Source organism: Talpa occidentalis, unplaced genomic scaffold (genome assembly GCF_014898055.3).
Source record: "Talpa occidentalis isolate TD23 unplaced genomic scaffold, MPIMG_talOcc4v2.1 talOcc4.8, whole genome shotgun sequence".
In the NCBI taxonomy this organism is placed as follows: Eukaryota; Metazoa; Chordata; class Mammalia; order Eulipotyphla; family Talpidae; genus Talpa; species Talpa occidentalis.
Genome location: NW_023605194.1, coordinates 114,188,104 through 114,209,852, shown reverse-complemented (window position 1 = coordinate 114,209,852; position 21,749 = coordinate 114,188,104). Strand labels below are relative to the sequence as shown.

Genomic DNA, 21,749 nt, shown 5'->3' with positions numbered 1-21,749 from the left:
CATATGGAAGAGTGCCTTTTAAGGTTAAAATATACAATTTCCAACATTATTTTCACAAATAATGTTATATTTACTTTTTTTCCTTCCTGAAAGGTTTTTGTGCTTCTCCTTGCTAGCCCTCCCTCCCTCTACCGATCTCTTTCTATGCTGTTTCTCTCTCTGTACATCTCTCGTCTTGCTATCCCTCCCCACCTCTCTCTGCATATCATGTCACTCACTAACTTACCAAATGGCCTGAAATGGCAAGGAATTGGGTGAACTCAGGCTAGCTGAGATGAGTTAGACTATTTAGGCTACAAACTGTGTGAGCTCAATTTGATCATTTTTCACAGTTGGTGGGGAAATTAGTGCTGGATCATCTATAATGCTAATAAATTATTTAAAATAGTCAGGCAAAACAACATACTTGTTATCCAGCAGTATCTTCTTGTAAGGAAAAGCATGTCGGGAATCCCACAAGGGTTGAACATGCAGTCACACAACCAGATGGAGGGTGACCTTCAGAGTGTTAGTCGGACATGTGCATTTTCCTTGAAAATATGGCCATCAAGGGCTCTAACTCAGGTGAATATAGACTCCGAGGGTGATACTGGGGACCTCTGTTGGAGATGGTGGAGCCTCCATCATCTGGGCTCATAAATGAATGCAAAAAGAAACCCATCTGTCCGTGTTTCCCTCCACCCACCCTCTATCAACTTCTACAATATGCTGAGATTCATTATTAACAAATGCCTGACTTTCCCAGTGATAGATTTTATTAGTGTGGGACTTGATGCCTCTTTGCAATTATTGATCTCAATTGAGACAAGCCAGTTGCTTCTAATTCATTCTCATATTGTAACCTGGCCTTCCCTATTTCAGGGTTTATTTTTGGTCACAGTTATGTCTTATAAAAAGACTTGGCCCAGTATTTTTTTGTACAACCCACAAGCAAAGCATGTTTTCAAATGGTCAGCAGGGGGCTTAGGGGAATTCAAAAGAAGAATATTGTAACATGTGAAAATTATGTAAAATTCCATTCAATGCCCATGTGTAAGGGTTTATGGGGCCACAGCCATGCCATTCAATTGCTTGTTTTCGATGGCTGTTTTTATGTTAAGCAGCAGAGTGGAATGGTTGTGGCAGCAGAGACCATATGGCAAACAAAGCCCAAATATTTACAAGCAGGCACTTTACGGCACAAAAATGCTGATGTCTGCACAATAGGAAAAGTTTGCCAGACTCAACTTTTGCTTGAACCCTTTAACCAACTCTGTGCCTCAATATTCAGTTGAGCATAGTGCATACCTCAGAGAATTATGAGGATTGAGTTAAAAACCACAGAATCTTGTCACTCATAAAGGAATAAAATCAGCATAATTCCTTTTAGAAAGTGGGTAACATGATTAAACCTAAGTGTTATTTTCAGCATTGATCATTAGAAAAACAAAACTCAAAATCCAGAGCTAATACACAAGTAAACTAGGTCATAAATTGGTTTATAGCCAGTGAACACTGGGCAGTGCACAGCTGTCCTCAGTCCTGGGGATATCACTACAGCACAAGATGGCGGCCGAGTCTATTCCTGGCTTTGCTTCCCTTTACAATAGGAACAACTACGCAAGAACAAGACACAATGGAGAGACTCCCGGAGCACAGGAGTGATTCAGCCATAGCCCCACTCACCCAGAATCTAACCAGCACCCCCAGAAGGCTGCACAGCCATGGGACATTGGAAGAACAGAGAACAGTAGCCTGTGGCCTCCCTGTCTGCAGAACCAGCTGGTGAGCTCACCTGCCCAGGGGATTCAGCGCACGGTCAGGCCTTCTTCAACCCAGACATCGAGTTGTACTGACCTTAAGTCCACTTGGTAATGTACCCTGTGCCAATCATCTAGCAAAACAGAGAATCCAGGTGAGCCCTCCTTGTAGCCCATGTGGGAGGGAACCATAGCAATGGTCTGTTCTCCTCAAGTGACACCATCTTGAGGGTTGGAGCAAAGTCCTTGCCCCAAAAGAGAGTAGCAGGAAGCCCCACGCACATTATCAGAAAACACACCCAGAGATCCCAGCCAAGCCTCATTCCTTATCATCTTACTGTATTTTTCTACAAGACAGAGGGCAACAACCTAATGGGTGGTGGTTGCCCCACTCATGCAAATCAAACTGTCCACACCTTCATCAGTTAGTTCTCACTGAAACTGGGGAAAAACAAAAATGCAAAGAAATGAATGAAAAATATTTTAAAGGGTAGGTAAGATTAAAAAAATAATAGGGAGCAGAAAAGGCTCGCTGAGCACTGTAGTGGAAAGGTGAAGATTGCACAAAAGATGAACCTATATTCTGCCTACAACTAAGTGGATCATAAGGGTTAAATCAAGTTAGTGAAAATAATACACTCCAGATGCTAGAACACAAATGTGATCTCACATTTTCCCTTTCTGTATATCTTAAGTATTTAATAGAAAGAATTTTCTCCAGCATATTAAATTAGTTGAACACAAGAATTTACTAATGCGTGTAGCTAAAGATCTCCAAGAAAAGTATATAAGGTCTTTGTGTGTTTGTTAAGTTTTATAAGGTTTCTGCCGACAAGTTAACTTTTTAGGTATTTAATAAAAGATGGATTCAAAAAAGACCAACTAGGGTCAGGGAAAAGGAAACTTCCTTTTAGGAAAATTTGGCATTGGTTAGAGGCCATATGACCAAGTTCATAAATGCTTTGAAATTAGCTCTCATGGAATTTTTTTTCCAGTGGCAACATTATTAGCAATGTCAGTTTTTGTTGATAATTGTTAAGTTCAGTTTCTGTTTAAAACCTTAAGCCATCTGCACTGGTTTTATATTGTGATTGTGAGGATGACTTTTGCCAAGAACACAGTCCCTTGCACATGGAGAGCTAAAGCTAATACCTTTACTATAGACTGTATACCTTTATGTCCTGATGAGCACCAGCCATCAAAGCATAAGAACGTGGTTTTAGAAGTGTAAGAAATTTCACTTGCCAAGAAAAAAAAAATACTGTTTCATTTATATAAAGGTATAGCAAAAACCTGACAGTACTAAGTGTCAGAATGATGGTTATTCTAAAGGTGTGTGAGTGTAATTTTTCTGTCTATTGGGGTGGTAAATGACACAGGTAGGTGTAAAAGTATATAAAGCCGCATACCTGGCTGAGTATTTCAGTAAATGTACCACCTACAAGGGAGAGTGGACACGGTGATGGCAGTGCTCAGCTCCACTCTGGAGGAGTCAGAGTCACGGGGGAGGGTTCCACGGAGAGCGGGAAATAAGAAATCGGCCCCTAGGGAGCCACAGGGAAGGGGCAACACTCCGCTTTCAGTGGTTCATGTATCAACCCTTGAAAAATGACCACAGCTCTTTCTTACTCTGCCATCCTAAAATAAGAACATCTGGGAAGGCAGGCAACAAACAGTAGCAGCTGTTATTATTGGCACAGACAGGAGGAGGACACAACGGAGTTGGCAGCTTTTTCCAGTAAGCGGAAACCAGGCCAAGTAGGCGCCCAGCCCTCTACTCCACCTCTTGGATGCAAGCCCGACACACACGCACACTAGACACGCACACTAGACACGCACACTAGACACGCACACTAGACACGCACACTAGACACGCACACTAGACACGCACACTAGACACGCACACTAGACACGCACACTAGACACGCACACTAGACACGCACACTAGACACGCACACTAGACACGCAGCAGATCAGCATACAGGTCCGCTGCACTATAGCTGCGTGAGGCTCCCTGGCCAGGGCTCGAACTCAGGCTGTTGCATTGATAGCACTGAGCCTTAAACCCCTAGGCCACTGGAGAGACCTCCAACCTACCGTACTTTAGAGCACCTATTACTAGGGCAATAGGATTAAGGGCTTGTTGTCAGGTCCTGCCAATCTTACTTAAACCACCTGTATCTAATCAGCTACATGGGCCCATTAGTGCACTTCACTAACCCTCCACTTCTACTTGCTGGAAATCACAACACTGGGTGCAGAACAAAATACTTAAAGTAGGCCTCGTTTGGGAACTACGATCACTACATCCCATTAAGTATTTTCAATGAATCTGAGACACCACTTTATAAACTGCCATAACTTGAAATTTTGCAAACATGAACTTTATTTGTATACAACGAGTAGAGGGTGTAGAGACCAAAGGGAGGGAGCCCCGTCAACTATACTGAACGACTGTTAATGCTGAGGCAATAGTATGAACCTGTAACCCTAAAATATACACTGTTGTAAGCCAAGGATTCCTCAATAAAAAATTTCATATTAAATCAGAATGTGAATTTTTTGATAAACAGAAATTCAAAAAAATGCCCAATGGTCTTCATGAATACAACAGCTTTTTGTCCCATGATTACAAAATTTATATGGGACCATATTTAGCAAAACATTCAAAGCCCATACAATTTATAAAAGCATGTCTTTCCACTTTTCTACACTGATTTAGTGACTCATCTATGGTCAGCAGGGGCGAGGGAAGAGCACAAGACATGTTGATGATGACAACATAATGAATAAACACTAAAGTTTGTTAAATTATTTTTTATATATTTTACATCATTCTTCTCACCAACTCACTCATACACCATCACCACAGCCCCTTGTATACCAACATATTCCTGCCCCTATTTTGATCCCTGTACATACACATACACACACGTCTCTGATTAACAACTGCCTGTTAATTTTGTGGATTATATTTTTCTTTCCCGGTCCCTTATTTGGTTCCCTACATTCCTCCCATAAGTGAAACCACCAATACTTTTCCTCAAACTACTAACAAATAGAGCTTCCATCTGACCAACCAATTCCACTAGGGAATCTACCCAAAGGACACAAAACCATTAATTCATAAAGGACACCTGCACCTCTGTTTATTGCAGCACTGTTTACAATAGGCAAGGTATGGAAACAACCCAAATGCCCAAAAATAGATGGCTGTGGTGTGTATATGCAATGGAATACTATTCAGCACTCAAAAAACAAACTCATGCCCCTCATAGCAACATGGATGGAGCTATAATGGATTGGTCTCAGTGAAGGTTTTCTTTTCTTTTCTTTTTTTTTGTGGGACCCTCGCCTGTGGCCGGGGAATGAACCAGCACTGCAGAGGCTGTGGGCAGCCTTGCAGCCCAGCGCTCAACCGCTGCGCCACCAGGGGAGGCCCATGAAGGTTTTTAAAGAAAAAAAGGGGACCCCTTTTAGGTTATCCTAGAGTAGTATTTCTTGAGATGCAAATATTTGAAAATGCAAATATAAATCAAATTTTGGATGTAGTATTTGAAATAAATCTGGAAAGTTGTAAGAATTGAACTTCATGAAAAATAGAATGCACCAAAATCCACTGACCTAAGGAATATCCCTTATCAAGATTACTAATAATCAGTATTTACAAATAACTAAAAGACAGATGATTGCAATTCTTTAAAGCTTTTTCATAGAATAGAAAACAGGAAATATCTTCATGAAATGCTGGTACAAAACCAGCATCATCTCATCTGCATCATAGAAGAACATGAGAATTTAAAACGTATAAGCACATTGTCATTGGCAATTATGGAAACAAAATCCTGAGTTAATAATCAGGAGGGTGGACCTTTCAATACAAAGTCAAGGTAAGCTGCAAGCAAGTTGGATTGGAGTTTGGCATTCCACTAAAAGGTGACTCACTACTGGGAAATTAAATGAGAAAATTAAGTTAAACATCCGAGACACTTCTGAAGAGTCAAACAAATGTAGAGATGTGTCTAGTCTAGGTTCTATGCCAGAGAAACAACAGTGTTAGTGCAAAAAGGGACAATCCAATGAAATAGAAAGATCTGTGTATGGAAAATTGAAAATGGTGTTCCAACAAGGAATTAGAGTAATTACCTGTGTCAAAGAATGGTATGCACTGGGGATTCAATTTCATACACAAATATCAATGTGAAAATACAAAAAAAAAAACCCACGAAGTCACTAAAAGATAAAATTGTACCATGTGTATCTGATATTGGTGGGAATACTTATAAAAAAAAATCAACAGTGCATTAAAAAGTAGAAGCTACATTTATAAAAGATAAACCAAACTTGGTAAAACATTTGCATCACATAAAACTGGAAAGGATTGTTAAGCAGAATATGTAATTTTTTAAACTCACGATGGGATCAGAGCAGATAATCCTCTAGTAAAATTGGAAACGATACTCGTTTTATAGCAAGAGTAAAAGGCAAATGACAAAAGGCATGAAAGGTGCATTACACTGTAAACTTTCAACAAGTTCTGATACTAGAATTTGTACTCACCAACTAAGCAAGATTTCAAAGTTTCACAAGACGATAGGAGAAGTACATCTTTTATGAGCCAGGCTTTCCTCAGGCCATACACCCTAACATGTAAGGAGACATACATAAAATGTTTCTGGTACCAGGACTTGAAAAGCAGATAAATTGTAAGCAAATAGATCAAAACAATAAAATTGTGTTACATTAATATATTCTTTGAAAATTAAAACTTAAATACAGCTAGAAGTAGTACCATGAAAATGAAATTTAGAAATATTGAGAAAAAGCAAAGTTTTAAACAGTATATAATGTAATCTATACAGTTTTTTTTTTAAATAAACAATGTGTTATTTGGGGATAAATACATATGTGTTAAATTATGAAGAAAATCAGCAATATTTAGGAGCATTATTACCTACATGAGAGGAAAGTGGATAGGGTTGTTAAAGAGCTTAAGATATCCATGGAATTGCAAGGAAATAGAGAAACATGTGGAGTGAGGTGGACTGCAGTAATACACAGGATAGGTGCGCCGTCACACAAAGGGGCCATTGTATTTTTTTTTTAAAGATTTATTTATTTATTTATACAAGCACTGGGTAGAGTCAGAAGCACAGGAGGGTGAAAGAATTCACCAGAGCCAGAGCGGGGAGCAGAACAGGCAGACTGACCAAGTACACTGCTGAGGGGAACAGGGGGTGGCAGGAGAGGTCTGCACACCATGTGGGACCCTCGCCGGTAGCCGGGGATCGAACCGGCGCTGCAGAGGCTGCGGGCAGCTTTGCAGCCCAGCGCTCAGCCACTGCGCCACCCGGGAGGCCCAGGGCCATTGTATTTTTGGTGCTGGGTGGCCGATCCACACACAAGTAAATGTTGCTTTCATTTATCTATAGCTGGCCATAGGTTGAAATATTTTGTATGCCCTTAACAGATGAAAAGCATATAAGCATGTATACATTCTCACTGCTTTTAAAACCTGTACTTTTCTTTCAATAACTCCGAAGTGCTGAAATCAGCCTGCCTCTGGCTACACTGGACAACATCCAAGGACTCTCTGCCTCAGTTTCCTCACCTGCTAAATAAGGATACAGACCTCCTTGCCCGTATGCCATAGACATCCAGGAGCTATTAGCCATGCTTGCATGTAGTAATAAAAACCCTTTCCAAACCATTTTTAAAGACTACTATCATTATCTTTGAGAAACATATGGGTGAGCATGCCCGCTAAACTTGTACATATATTGTACTTTTCCAGTTTTTTAGTTTTAATGTTTACTTCTTTGTGATAAATAAAATTCTAAGTAGATTCTTTAAACTGAATGAATTATAATAATTTACAGAGCAAATGCCACCAGCCCACTGCTCTAAAAGTCCCCCATCAGGTGAGACCCCAAAAGGATGGCTTTTGTAGTCTAATGACACACCTCTCTGCTGGAAAGGTACATCTTTGCACACAGTCAGTCTCGGGTATAGATGAGCTTTCCCCAGTGCTTTACACAGTGGGTAGCTTTAACCTTCTAAAGCCTGGGCTAAATCTATACCCATTAAGTCAGGATCTCTGGGGATAGAACCCACGAAACGGTAGAGACATGAGACCTTAACAATGACTTAGGATCAGTGAAATATTTGACTTTTCGTTTTAAAGATTTATTTATTTATGCACACAAGAGCTGGGGTACAGGCCAGAGATGTGGGGGGGGGTGAGAGGAATCACCAGAGACAAAGTGGGGAACAGAACAGGCAGATTGACTGAAATACACTGCTGAGGGGAGCAGTGGGCAAGACAGGAGAGGTCTGCTGTGCCATGTGGGTAACTCCCTGGCTGTGAATCAAACTCGTGCTGCAGAGGCTGTGCACAGCTTCATAGGTTGCGTCTTAACCCTTGCACCATCAGGGAGGCCCAGATCAGTGAAATTTTCAACAGACTGCTGGGCTCCAGAGGCTGCACACCACACTGAGAACATCAGCTCCAGGATGTACCCACTGCTCGGCCCTCAACCTGGGATGATATACGATGGGTGTGCAAATTTCAGCCCTCACTTCCAGGACTAGCGTCTGGGGTTTCCCAGCCCTTTTCCTTTACTCAGAGACTGCAAAACAGGACCAGACACCAAGACCGTAGCACCTGTGGGAAGAGCACAGTGCAGGCCCAGCCCTGCCCTGCCCCAACAGAAAGCCTGCGGTTTCACCTTCTTCCCAGGCCACCTTCTGTCACCATCATAGAGGTAGATTTTTGCCATTTTTTAGGGTGAGCCATTTCTCAAATTTGGCATTAAAATCCTAATGTGTGTGCTCCCCTCAGCAGTGTATTTCAGTCAGTCTGCCTTTTCTGCTCCCCACTCTGTCTCTGGTGAATCCTCTCACCCCCTGCATCTCTGGCCTGCACCCCAGCTCTTGAATGCATAAATAAATATATCTTAAATAAAAAATCCTGATGTGCGGCTTTCTCAGTGGCGACGCGAGAGCAGGGAGAAGCCGTCCGTGTCAGGCTCCCCTGGTGGTGACTGCCATGGGGTAACGGAGACATGGGACTGTTCCTCTTTTTTTGCTTAAGTTCCCTTAGCCTCTAAGTTGCTGATAGGGAGTGTGTCTGATGGGGTACCAACAGCCGATAGCCCTTCTCTTTGGGGTCCGAGATGCAGCTACGAGGATGACACATGCAAACCAGGCTTCCCCCAGGTGTCCCCAACAGCACTGATCCCCGCCATGTCCCACTACCACCCGCTGACCCAGCGACAGCTTGTCCACCATCCCCCATCACTGGCATCCACAGCTGCCAACAAAAATCCAAAATTAAAGTCATAGCACCAGTGTTATAAAAGAAAAACAGCTGAGTACTGAGTTGCTGGTGTCATTTTAAAAAATGACAGAGAGAAAGTGGGTCGACAGCTCAGATACACAGACAGAGGAATATACCAGCAGAGGAGACGTCAACGTAGTGTGACTTCACAAGGGGGGGACAACTATCCAGACACCGAACTTAAATACTTGGCAGAATAGACCCTAATTAAAAACAATCATCAGGAAGAAATTCAGAGACATACAAGAGAACTCAGGTTCATTCTTCTGCTTGTTAATTTTATTCCTAACAAATGCAGGACTTGAAGGACTCAATAAATGAGGCCAAGATAACTACAGGAAATTACAGAAATAGATCAAATGGAAGACTGAATCGGTGAACTTGAAGATTAGAAACCTAGAAATTATTCAGGTGAAAGAGAGAAAAGATCCCTTTTAATGCAGGAACACTCTATTTATATGACTCCATTAGGAAAGGCAGTGTAAGGGTTATGGGTAGCCCAGAAGGTAAAGAAAAGAAAATGGCAGCAAAGAGCTTGTTCAAAGAAATAACAGAGAACGTCCAAAGCCTCGGGAAGGAACTGAGTACGGAATTCTATGCGGCTAACATGCCAGCATTATCTAAATGCAAAGATAGCTACAGCAACCAGTCTCAGTGCAACTATCCAAAAATTAGCTCTGTACCCAAGGTAAACGAATTTGATGCACAGCTGGGCAATCTCGATCACACCCTCCTCTGTACACAGCAGCCTCTTGTAGCCATAGACTAAAGAAAAAACTGTCTAGGCTCAACATGTTAGTCACAAGCTTTTTGCTGATTTAAACAAGAAAATTTAATAGAAACTCCTTTACGTCTCACTATGCACACCCTTGATCTATTTGTTACAAAAAGAAGGGAATTCTACAAGTTGAGAAACTAATGATACAAGCAGCTATTAAAGATTGTAAACTGCTGTGTAGGATGGATAGTCCCAGTCGGTAATGGAGGTTTAAAATAGAAGTTCTCGTGGCATTCTAGACATTAGCCCTCTTAAAAAACTAAACAAATTGCTTTGTGAATAATATCTAATTCAAATATGCCAAGGAAACTCTCCTAAGCTGTTGCCTTTGAGAGAAACTCATTTTCATTGAGGCTTTTTGTTTTTGTTTTTGTTTTTTTTATGCTTTTGAAATTTACCCACGACTATTACAGGATCAACTTGAACCTGAGGATGCAGTCCTCATTGCTGTGTCTTCCACTAAGATTTTCCAGGGAGATTAGAATGTGCTTTCTCCACAGGCATTAAATTATCAAGCTTTATTTTGGCAATCAGGGAATTGCAAATAAGCTCAAGAAGAGGTCATGATTAAGCAGAAAATATATTGATTCTTGGGTCCTCCATTTATCATGGAATTTACATTATAAATTTCATCATAGTACAAAGAAACTTTTTTCTGGCTTTTGCAATAGTTTACCTAGCCTTTGCCAAATTTAAACAAGGTCTGAGATTTATTCATCTATGTTATCAGTCCTTGATTTGATTCGATTCAATCCTAAACATTTTTAAATATCTTACTCTGTAATTCTGTTCAATTAATGTTGGCAGCTCAGCCAAATAAGGAAACAAAGCACGTAGCTAACATTTTTAAACCTAGTTAACAGCTGTGAGACATTTTTTCCTGGCTCTTTACATATAGTGTCCTATTCCATTTATTTTAATTCTTATATTCATCTTACCTCACAGGTGTGGTTCGGGTGTTTTGCCCAGCAAGACTTAATCAGCACCTTTCCTCTCTCTGACACCTGTATTTCTATTCAATAAATATTTAAGCTATCATCTCTGGGAATTACTGACCCATTTTACAGAAGGAAAATAAAGGCTCTAGGACACCACTGATAAATGTATGTCTGGTAAAAGAACAGAGGGAAGAATATGAAAATTGAAGGGACAGATTCTCACAACATGCTCTATTGAATAATACTATTCAAAGATAAATCACAACCTATACTTAGTCAAACTCTTATTTTCTCATGACACTTACTGAATCATGTCTTTATAAAACTTGAATAACATGCAAGGAAAATGTGCAGGCATTAAAACTTGCTGAGTTGGGGCCTCCCCGGTGGCGCAGTGGGTTGAATGCTGTGCTGTGAAGCTGTCCACAGCCTCTGCAACACCAGTTCGATTCCTGGCCAGCCAGGGAGATACCCACATGGTGCAGCAGACCTCTCCTGTCTCGCCCGCTGCTCCCCTCGCAGTGTATTTCAGTCGTCTGCCTGTTCTGCTCCCTGCTCTCTGTCTGGTGAATCCTCTCACCCTCCCACGCCTCTGGCCTATACCCCAGTTCTTGTATAAATAATCTTCAAATTATCAGAGACATAGGGAACCCATGTATTAATGCTTATTAATAGCTAAGCTTTGATGCTCCCTCAACCATAAGCAAACTATCATAACATAAACCCCAAACAGACAAGAAAGTCCTGAAAATAGTGCAGTAATAGTTTTGACCTTAGCATACTGGAGAATACAAAGGGATGTGAAAGCATGCAGTAACAAGTGGGTGTGTCTTCTCTTCCTTTACTTTCATTTTACACACCCACATATACACTGAAGCATTTACAACCTCGATGAATATCTTTCTCTCCACCATACAATTATGAGACACCTTTTAAATAAAGCACTCTTATATTTTGTTTCATTATCCTTGAACTAATAAAACAAGGGAATTTGAGTATTTATCGTTATAATAAAAAAATTGGCAATCCACACAATGTATGCATATTTACAAAAGTACAAGACATCTGGCTCTGTCTGGAGGGAAACTATACTCTAGCTCAATCTTAGTTCCCGACAACATACCCATAAATCCCCCAACAGCTAATCATGAAAATATTAATGAAAGCAGCACATGCTTTATTTATAAGTCTTGGCTTACTAGATTCTTATTACATTGCCAGAGAAGAGGAATATTAAAATAAATGATATCTGTATTCAGCACAGAAAATAAATCAAGAGCCCCAATGTCAGCTATAATAGATTCTAGTCAAATGTCATTTCATCACCTTACACTGAATTGACATTTTCAACAATTCTTGAATAATTTCAGCTAGATATAATTGGCTAAGTGGAATAATTACAAACCCTAACTGTGTAAAGTTTTGCAAGACAGTATATACTTTACATACATAAAGCATTACGCTTACAATGTTTTAGATTTTTCAGAATTCCATATTAGGTATATGTGCATTGAGCCGTGAATTTTAATTCACTAAACTATGTATTGTATATTTATAAACATCATCTATATAGCTTATGGTAGTGCTTCATAAAACAGTTTTCTTATTTGCAAAGTTTATATCTTGTTTGTTATGGTGAAATGTTTGGCAAAAGCGAAAACTAATTGTTTGCTGGAAGCCAAATCCTTCACGAAATCATAAAGGGACAGGAGGATATGCAGATGGAAGTGGAGGAGGGTATGCAGGTGAAGGCAGGGGTGAGCCTACAGGTGAGTATGCAGGTGAAGGCAGGTGTGAATCTGCAGATCAAGGCAGAGCTGAACCTGCAGACTGGCCTCCCGCCCAGTGGACAACTGTGCACAACTGGACAGCTGAAATCCTTTACAGTCAGATGGGGCATTTGGGTGGAGTGATTTCAAGAGTCCATTACTTATTTAAGTGAGCCCCTATGTCACCCCTAATTTCTAACCCATACACTTCCTTATCCTTAGGGAACAAACATCGAGAGCACTTGTGTCTCTTGTCAGCAGACTCGTGACTTTGTGTAACTCTTTCCCAACTCGTTTTTGCCCCGGCTGCCCTGTGGGCACCCCCAAGAGCCACTGTCCACTGGAGACGGTCAGACCCTTCTCCAGACACTGGTTCCTGTGAACAGATCCAACACATCTCGTCGGCGCGTTCATCCAGCTGCCTGGTCCTTGCTAATTCACACACGTGACCGCCAGTGAAATGAAATAGAACGTGCATTTAGAATTGTGGTCAACAAAGGTGGACGCAGTGGCGAGCAGTGTGCTGTGCATGGGCTGCCCTGCACCTGCCCGCCGGGCCGCGCGCATCCTCAGTGACCAGCTCAGTGACCGTCGCACTCTGCAGCGTCATGCGTTGGTTTCCTCCGAGCAGTCCCACAGGGAGAGGCTAATCACTTTGTCAGTAGGAGGAGGCTGTCACCTTTGTTCTTCAGAATCCCTGCTCTGCAGTTCAACACCCAAACTCTTGCCTTCCTGTTCTATAACATGATGCCGTCGACCACTCAAGCTACCCCAGACTGTCAACAATATCAAAACACAGCAGATTTCCTAGTAACGAATTTGCTGTTTTCATAAAAAAGCATTTACATGGGCCTCCCTGGTGGTGCAAGGGATTAAGACACAACCTATGAAGCTATCTGCAGCCTCTGCTGCACGGGTTCGATCCCTGGCCAGGGAGCAACCCACATGGTGCAGCAGACCTCTCCTGTCTCCCCGCTGCTCCCCTCAGCAGTGTGTTTCGGTAGATCCAGCTATTCTGCTCCCCACTCTGTCTCTGGTGTGTCCTCTCACCCCCCCACACTTCTAAGCTTTACCCCAGTTCTTATATGCATAAATAAATCTTTTTTAAAAAAGCATTTACACAAACATCACTAATATTTATCATTTCCGAAATGTGTCCTGTAATTGGCCAAAGGTCCACAGCTGGGACCCTTTAAAATAGTTTGTCATTGGAGCGCTCTACAATGAGGCATCTTCTCTGCAGAGTCTCCGTAGTGACACCTACTTTGTGAGGGATGAGCTCACAATGGCCATCCCCAGCTTAAATGTTTCCTGAGTTCATAACCTGCTCCTTATTGAGGCACCCATCTAGCTCTTTTTCTAAAACTGAGCTTGGTATCCTCTCCTAAGCCCAGTCAGCCATGGGGTTCTCTCTCAGGAAGCAGCACTGCCCCGTACCCAGGTGAGAAACCCAGGCATTCACCTGCATGTCTTCTCTGTCATCATGCACATCTACTTGGGCCCAACCTCCAAATTCTACCCCCTCAATATTCCCATCAACTCTCTACGTCTCTCTCCTGGGGTGAAAGCCTCCCAGCAAGCCACCAGCTCGTCTTGTGTGGGTCTCAGAGAAGCCTTCTAATTTCTCTCTCTGCTTCCACTTTTGCTTCATTACAATCCGTTCTGCACACCAAATCATCTTACTAAAACATAAAGCTAACTAAAAATTCTGATGGTTTCTCTATTCCATTGAGATGAAGCCCATCTTTCTTAAATTCACTTCATAAATTTTTCCCTACACATTTTTACAGACACACATACAGCACGGATGTGCTTATAAGCCCTTTGCAGACACTGCGTTAAACTGCCTGCGGTTCCTCTAATAAATTACAATTTCTGACCATCACATCTTCAGACTTTCTGTATCATCTGCCTGAAATCCGTATCCACCAGCCACTGGATGATTCCTGCCTGTCATCCGCTTATCAGTTTAAACATTGCATAAACCAGGAGACCTTCTCTGGCCTGTTTGATTAAATCATATCCTTGACTGGATCCTCAAAGGTCCTTGTATTTCCCTTATATTAGCATTCCTTGCTCTCTTCTCTCTTGGCTCTCCTGGCTGCCTCTTTTGAGCTTTTAAATCTAGGGGACTGTGGATCTGTCTATCTTGTTCACTAGTGTAAATATCAGCCCCTATTGCGGCTATCTTTTTAAAGCAAGAAACTTTTCTTTGTGGTTTAGCCTTTATTTTTCTTTGTTAACTTGTTAAATGCATCATTGGTTTAGGATGCCGTAGTAGAGTCAGGAGGACACCTTCATAGCGCCATAAATACGTACCACAGCCACCCCCAAAGAGCTAGTACAATTCACCGTTTCTCTAATTGACCCCCTCTACACATTCCGTTCACCTCCATCCCTCTCTCCCTATGAGAATCATATTTTTTTTTGGTCAGACTCTAAGGGTTTTATTTTATTTCATTGTTTTGCTTGCTTTATTTATTTATATTCCATAGATGAGTGAAATCACCAGGTATCTGTCTTTCCCTTTATGGCTTATTTTGCTTAGTATGATCATGTCAAATTCCATCCATGTTGCCACCTGCAACTATAAAATACTTAGGAGAAAACACAGGTGATACAGTCCTTGACATCAACCTTTGACTTGTGTTTCAAAAGAAAAAATAAACAAAGGAGACACCGCAAACTAAGATGCCTCCACACAGTAAGGCCACAACCATGACAACCAAAAGGCAGTCTAGTAGATGGGAAACTTGCAACTCACACACCCACCAGGGGTTTATGACCCAATGGATATTATTTTACAAAGAACTCACTGTGTTAACTATATGATAAGATAACTCATTCAGCTCAACAAAATAACTCAGTCAAAAGTGGGAAGAAGTTTTCCTTCTCCAAAGACATACAGAAAGTCAACAGGCATATGAGAAAAGGCTAATCATCTCCTATTATCAGGGAAATGCAAACCAAACCTCAGTGAAGTATCAGCTCATGCCTGTGAAAATGTCTGTCATCCAGAAGTCAAGAAATAAGTGTTGAAGGTGTTGAGAAAGGGAACCCCCTTATGCACTTTTGATGGGAATACAATCTGGTGCCATCATTATGGAAAACAGTATGGAGGGTCCTCAAAACATTAAAAATAGAACTTTAAAATATATATATATATATATATATATATATATATACTTTCTAATTGGAATTGGAATTCAATCTTAAGAGATATCAGAATTTGAATTTTCTAAATCTTTGTACATTTGGGGGGTAGAGAATAAATCATACTGCCAAGTTCAAAATTGACATCTGCCCTTATCAGCAAGCTGGCCTTGGGCAAGTTATTAAAAGTCTCTGTGCCTGCATTTGCTCATCTGTGATATGGAGTTGAGAATCACACCCACTCATAGTTTTGTTGTGAGGGTTAAATGGTTAAATGCTTGTATGGTGCTTCCAATATTAGTCAGCACATGCAGAAACTATAGCAAACCTGTTAGTGTTTTAAGCAGAAAGATGTAGTCAGATAGTCTTTCTTCAAAGGGTCCAAAATTCAATGATACACTTTAATTTGCTGTCTTGGTCAACTGATTCACAGTTCACTCAGCAAGCTAGTTCTAGTTCATGGCTTTGGGGTGGGGGGGTGCTCCTCCGAGGTGAGTTTGAGTCTGGTCCTTCAGGTGCCTTACCATTCCATGAATAGAATTCTTTGAAAAAATCTAAGTATATCAAGTCTATTTGGGAAGGAATCCAGAATGAGAGGAAAAAGTATAGAGCAATCAAATTTAAAACTATCATTTTCAATGCTAAGAATTACCACTGACTGTGCTACAGCTTGGCACACATTTAATCTGCACAAGGACTAATGAGGCTCTTATTGTCCCCCCGAGGCAAAGAGGGAACTGATCCTAGTTGTAGGGATCACCAGATCCCTGCCATACCAGCAGACCTAGGAGACCAGTATCGTCGCTGACAGTCACTGACAGTGTTTCATGTTTCTGATAAGTTTAAAGTAATGAAGTGGTGAATGAATCCGTTTTCCATTTGTATCAGCTATTGTCACCATGTGGTCTCTTTTTCCAAAGGGGTACACTGAATGAGAAACACTGGCTGACCCTTTGCCTTTCCTGGCACTTTTATCCCATGCTTATCTTCAGGTCTGGGGCTCTCTCCAGTGTAATCCCCGAAGCTGCACTTTAACACATTACACATCAACTCTCAACCTTGCCTGGATGAGTAAGCTCATCTTCCCTTAGATGTCAACACAAAGTCAGAGTAATCCTGGTCTTTTCTTGTCAGCTCGTTGGAGCACTTACAGAATATAAACACTGTTATCTGGACCCTTTTTAGAAGGAATCAACCAACTCGAAACAGAAAAGTTTCTCAAAATTTAAGTTGAAAGACTATTGAAAAGGTCTATGGAAATGGACAAGGCAGAGCCCAAACCCAGGAATAATTAACTCTAGAACCCTTTGCCATCCCTACGAGCATATCACTGCAAAAGTCCTTCAACAGATTTAACCACCATAGATTTAAAGATACATATAAAATTTTAAGGTCAAACTATTCACAAAATGTGAATAGTTAAAAATAATCTTTGCAAAAAATTTGACTTGTTTTCCTCCCCAAAAAATAATGTAGTAGTATATATTGATGTCAAATGTTAATGCAGTTTACCTGAAACATACATAGTGTTATAAGCCAATATTACTTCAATAAAATTTAAAAAATAGAATGTTTGGAAAATATTTCATTGAATTATATAACCTGCATCCATTTTCAAGCAGAATTTCTCTTGGAAATTGCTTAACTTCAGTCCTTTGTAGACAGAGTCCCCATCAGGATGTCACAGACCATTTCTTGGATGTCCAAGATGAAAATTTCCCTCCGATGTTATTTTCCTTCGCTCAAGAGTTCTCTTTTCAGCTTGTCTTCCATCTCAGCCCTTATGACCTTCACACTCACCTTGAAATTGCCCATTGCATTGGCCACTCTTACTTATAAGGCTGACTTGAGCTTGTTATAGTCCTTTTTACTTTTGTTTTTATTTCTACATTTTACCTGTGCTTAAACCCATCTATTTAAATGCTGATGGTTTTATTTCCCCTGTTTCTGTTTGTATATTATTTTGATCATTTCCTGGCAAGAGACAGTCTGTTCTTAAAACATTCAACTCAGGGCCTCCCTGGTGGCGCAGCGGTTGAGCGCTGGGTTGCGAAGCTGCCCGCCGCCTCTGTGGTGCCAGTTCAATCCCCGGCTGCTCCCCAGCCACCAGAGGAGGGTCCCACATGGCGCGCAGACCTCTCCTGCCGCCCGCTGCTCCCCTCAGCAGTGTACTTTGGTCCTTCTGCCTGCTCTGCTCCCCGCTCTGGCTCTGGTGAATTCTCTCACCCTCCCGCGCTTCTGACTGTACCCAGTGCTTGTATAAACAAACAAACAAATAAATAAATCTTTAAATAAAAAAAAAAAAAACATTCAACTCAAAGCTCTGAGAGAGAAGGGTCTCATCACTTCTGTTCACTGCTGTCTTCCCAGTGACTAGAAGAGCCCCTGGTGCACTCACTGACCCCAGGGAAACAGGTTCTTTCCTCTTAACAGAGGGGAGTCTCTCTATAACCTGCTTTTATAGAATTTGGAATCAAATAGCCAAGACCAGGCCTCCCTGGTGGCGCAGGCGGTTGAGCACAGCTCTGTGAAGCTTCCACAGCCTCTGCAGTGCAAGTTCGATCCTGGCTAGCCAAGCAGATTCCCACATGGTGAGGCAGAACTCTCCTGTCATGCCTGCTGCTCCCCTCAGCAGTGTATTTCCATAGATCTGTCTGTTCTGTTCCCCACTCTGTCTCTGGTGAATCCTCTCACCCTCCCGCACATCTGGCCTGTACCCCATTCTTGTATGCATGAATAAAATCTTTAAAAAAAAATAGCCAAGATCAAATCCTAATTCCTAATTTAAAAATGAGAACAAAAATAATCCTGCTGTTTCACATGATTGTTTAAAGGAACACTTTCTAAGTGTCTATATGATAAGATTCTTATCGCTATTCCCTTATTCACCTAACCCTAGGGTAAAATACATTCATTAGTTCCTATTTCTTCTGCATTTGTGTATAAATTAACTTTGATTTCTGTCAAGTTCTTCCTTTTCTTCTCCCACATTAAGTGTTCATCTTTGTAGACATTAAAGTTCATTTTAAAAAAACTGCCCATTTTCTGTGCTAATAAATATTTGTCCCTTAGATACCTGGTTTGGGTGTTTTTGTTTGTTTCTTTGTTTTCTGGTTTTCTTGTAGTTAAAACCTACTGTACCATCCTCCACACCACAGGCTGTCTTCATACACAGACCAATGAAATTTTACATGATAGTGATCTTCAGTAATCCAAGCTTTAAAACTAAGCAATTTAGAAGATGGTATTCAAATTTGAACTAAGTAATATTTTATTAATATGTAAGAAATGTGTTTTCTGCTCATTCAGTTTCTAATTAAATGGAACCTCACAGTGAATAAAAATAAACTACATTTGGTCCTTGCTGCTTTAGTTCCTGCAAAAAGTAATCCCTGTACTTGCTTTTCAGAGATACAAGTCCATACCTGACATTACTCTTTCACTTAATTACTTCCAGGAAAGACAATGCTTTACTGTTTTTTCATTTTAATATTTTAATTTTGGTATTTAAAGATGAACATTTATAGGGAAAAGGAAAAGTAAGAACTAAGTTGGAATTGTTCCTTTAATTTTCCAGTTCCAAATTCAAAATGTCCTTGGCCTGATACACATTTAAAAGTGCACCAGTCTTTAACACCAAAAAAAAGATATTGATACCAAATTAAGGTGTGTTTGGGGGGGGGAGGGGAGTGAGGGGCTGTAATGAACTGTCCTCCCTAAAATTCTCACATCTAAGTCTTTACCCCTGTACCTTAGATGGTGTCCATATTGGAGACAGGGCCTACAAGGAGCTCACTAAATTAAAATGAAGCCATTTTGATGTTTCTAACCCAATAGGACCAGTATCCTTACAAGAAGAAGAAACTTAGACACAGACACAAATGGGGGGCAGAGGGTCGGAGTGAAGATACTGTGAGGAGGAGGCATCCCCACAAGGCCAGGAAAGAGGCAGGACCAGCTGCTCAGTCCTCAGAAGGAAATACCCCTTGGACACACCGATCTCTGTCTTCCAGCCTAAGAACCATGAGAAACGCATTCCTGCTGTGGCAGGCCTGGGCCCGCGGTGCTTGGTTATCACAGCTCTGGCTGGCTAGTGACGGGGCATGGTAGAAAATGGTGGAGATTTATTCTTAGCTCTAATAAGAAGAGGCCTTTCTGCAGCCTAAGCCAATAGCTTAGCTTCTTTTCCATGCTTCCTACTCTTTATAGACTCTCTAAAAATAAATGCATTTTCAATTCCATATCATTGAAAGAATGTTTTATTTTCATTAGACAATTCAACTCTCTGTTCACAATAAATGGAAATACAGAATTTAACGTTAGTGAAAGGGGATATTATCCACCTTCCTTAACACTTTCAGTCTATAGAAAACAAAGATCTTATAACTATTTAAAAATATTGTCAACACTTCAACACACCACTATCAACAATGGATAGATCAACAAGACAAAAAATAAGTAAAGACACTAAAGCTCTAAATAAGGATCTAGAGCGCTTGGGCTTTACAGACATCTATAGAACACTAAGCCCAAAAAAATCTGAGTACACATTTTTCTCAAGCGCACACGGATCATTCTCCAGGATCGATCACATACTGGGACACAAGACAAACATCAACAGATACACCAAGATTGAAATATACCAACCATCTTTTCTGACCATGAAGGCATCAAACTAGAAATAAACCATAAAAAGAAGGCAAGGAACTCTCCTGCCTCATGGAGATTGAAAACCACACAATTGGAAGACCACTGGACTAACGAGGAGATCAAAGAAGAAATTAAAAAATTCTTTGAATTGAATGACAAGGAGGACACCAATTTCCTAAATGTATGGGATGCAGCAAAAGCAGTAAAAAGAGGAAAATATATAGCAATAGAGGCTCACATCAAGAAACAAGAAAGAACTCAAAGAAAAAACCTAATCTCGAAGCTCAAAGATCTAGAAAAAGAACAACAAAAAAATTCCAAAACCAGTAGAAGAAAATAAATAATAAAAACCAAAGCAGAAATAAATGAAATCAAAACTAAAAAAACAATCCAAAAGATCAATGAATCCAAGAGCTGGTTCTTCGAAAAAATAAATAAAATAGACAAACCCCTAGCCAGGCTCACAAAGGAAAAAAGGGAGAAAGCACAAATAAACAGGATCATAAATGAAAGAGGAGAAATCACAATGGACATAGCAGAAATCAAAAGAATAATCAGTAACTACTATGAACAGTTATATGGAAACAAGTTCAACAATCTAGAGGAGATGGACAAATTCCTACAACTCTACAATCACCCAAAGCTAGATAAAGGAGAAACAGAACACCTAAACAGACCAATTACAAGCAGCGAAATTGAAATGGTAATCAAAAACCTCCCCAAAAACAAAAGCCCAGGACCTGATGGATTTACAAATGAATTCTACCAAACATTCAGAGACAAATCAGTGCCTATCCTTCACAAACTCTTCCAAAAAATTGAGAAGGAAGGGATAATACCAAACACATTCTATGAAGCCAACATTACACTAATACCAAAACCGAACAAGGACAGCACAAAAAAAGAAAACTACAGGCCAGTCTCCCTAATGAACACTGACGCAAAAATCCTCAATAACAATTTAGCTATCAGAATCCAACAATGTATCCATAAGATAATTCACCACGACCAAGTAGGATTCATTCCAGGGACACAAGGATGGTTCAACATCCAAAAATCAATCAACGTTATCCAACACATTAACAAAAAGAAATATAACGAACTATAGAAATGATCCCTGAAAGTATAGATGTGGTACATATATACCATGGAATATTACTCAGCATTCAAAAAAGATAAACACATGCAATTTGCAGCAACATGGATGACGCTGGAAGGGATCATGCTCAGTGAAATAAGCCAAAAAGAAAAAGAAAAATACCGGATGGTCTCACTCATAGCAGGGATCTAGAAAACTTAAATAAGGGACCAGGAAAATGAATAACTATAAGAAAGTGAAAATCAAAATCAACAAAAACTATGAACCAGAGACACTTTTTGAGG

At 40.6% G+C, this 21,749-nt stretch overlaps 1 long non-coding RNA gene across 1 annotated transcript in view; it reads right to left on the bottom strand.

Moving 5' to 3' along the window:
* Nucleotides 1-6,357: 6,357 nt before the first annotated feature.
* Nucleotides 6,358-21,749, bottom strand: part of LOC119234370 (uncharacterized) — a 66,473-nt gene continuing 51,081 nt past the window's right edge. The window contains exon 4 of the long non-coding RNA XR_005122602.2: nucleotides 6,358-6,382. This is a non-coding gene — a long non-coding RNA (uncharacterized LOC119234370). The remainder of the gene's footprint in view (nucleotides 6,383-21,749) is intronic.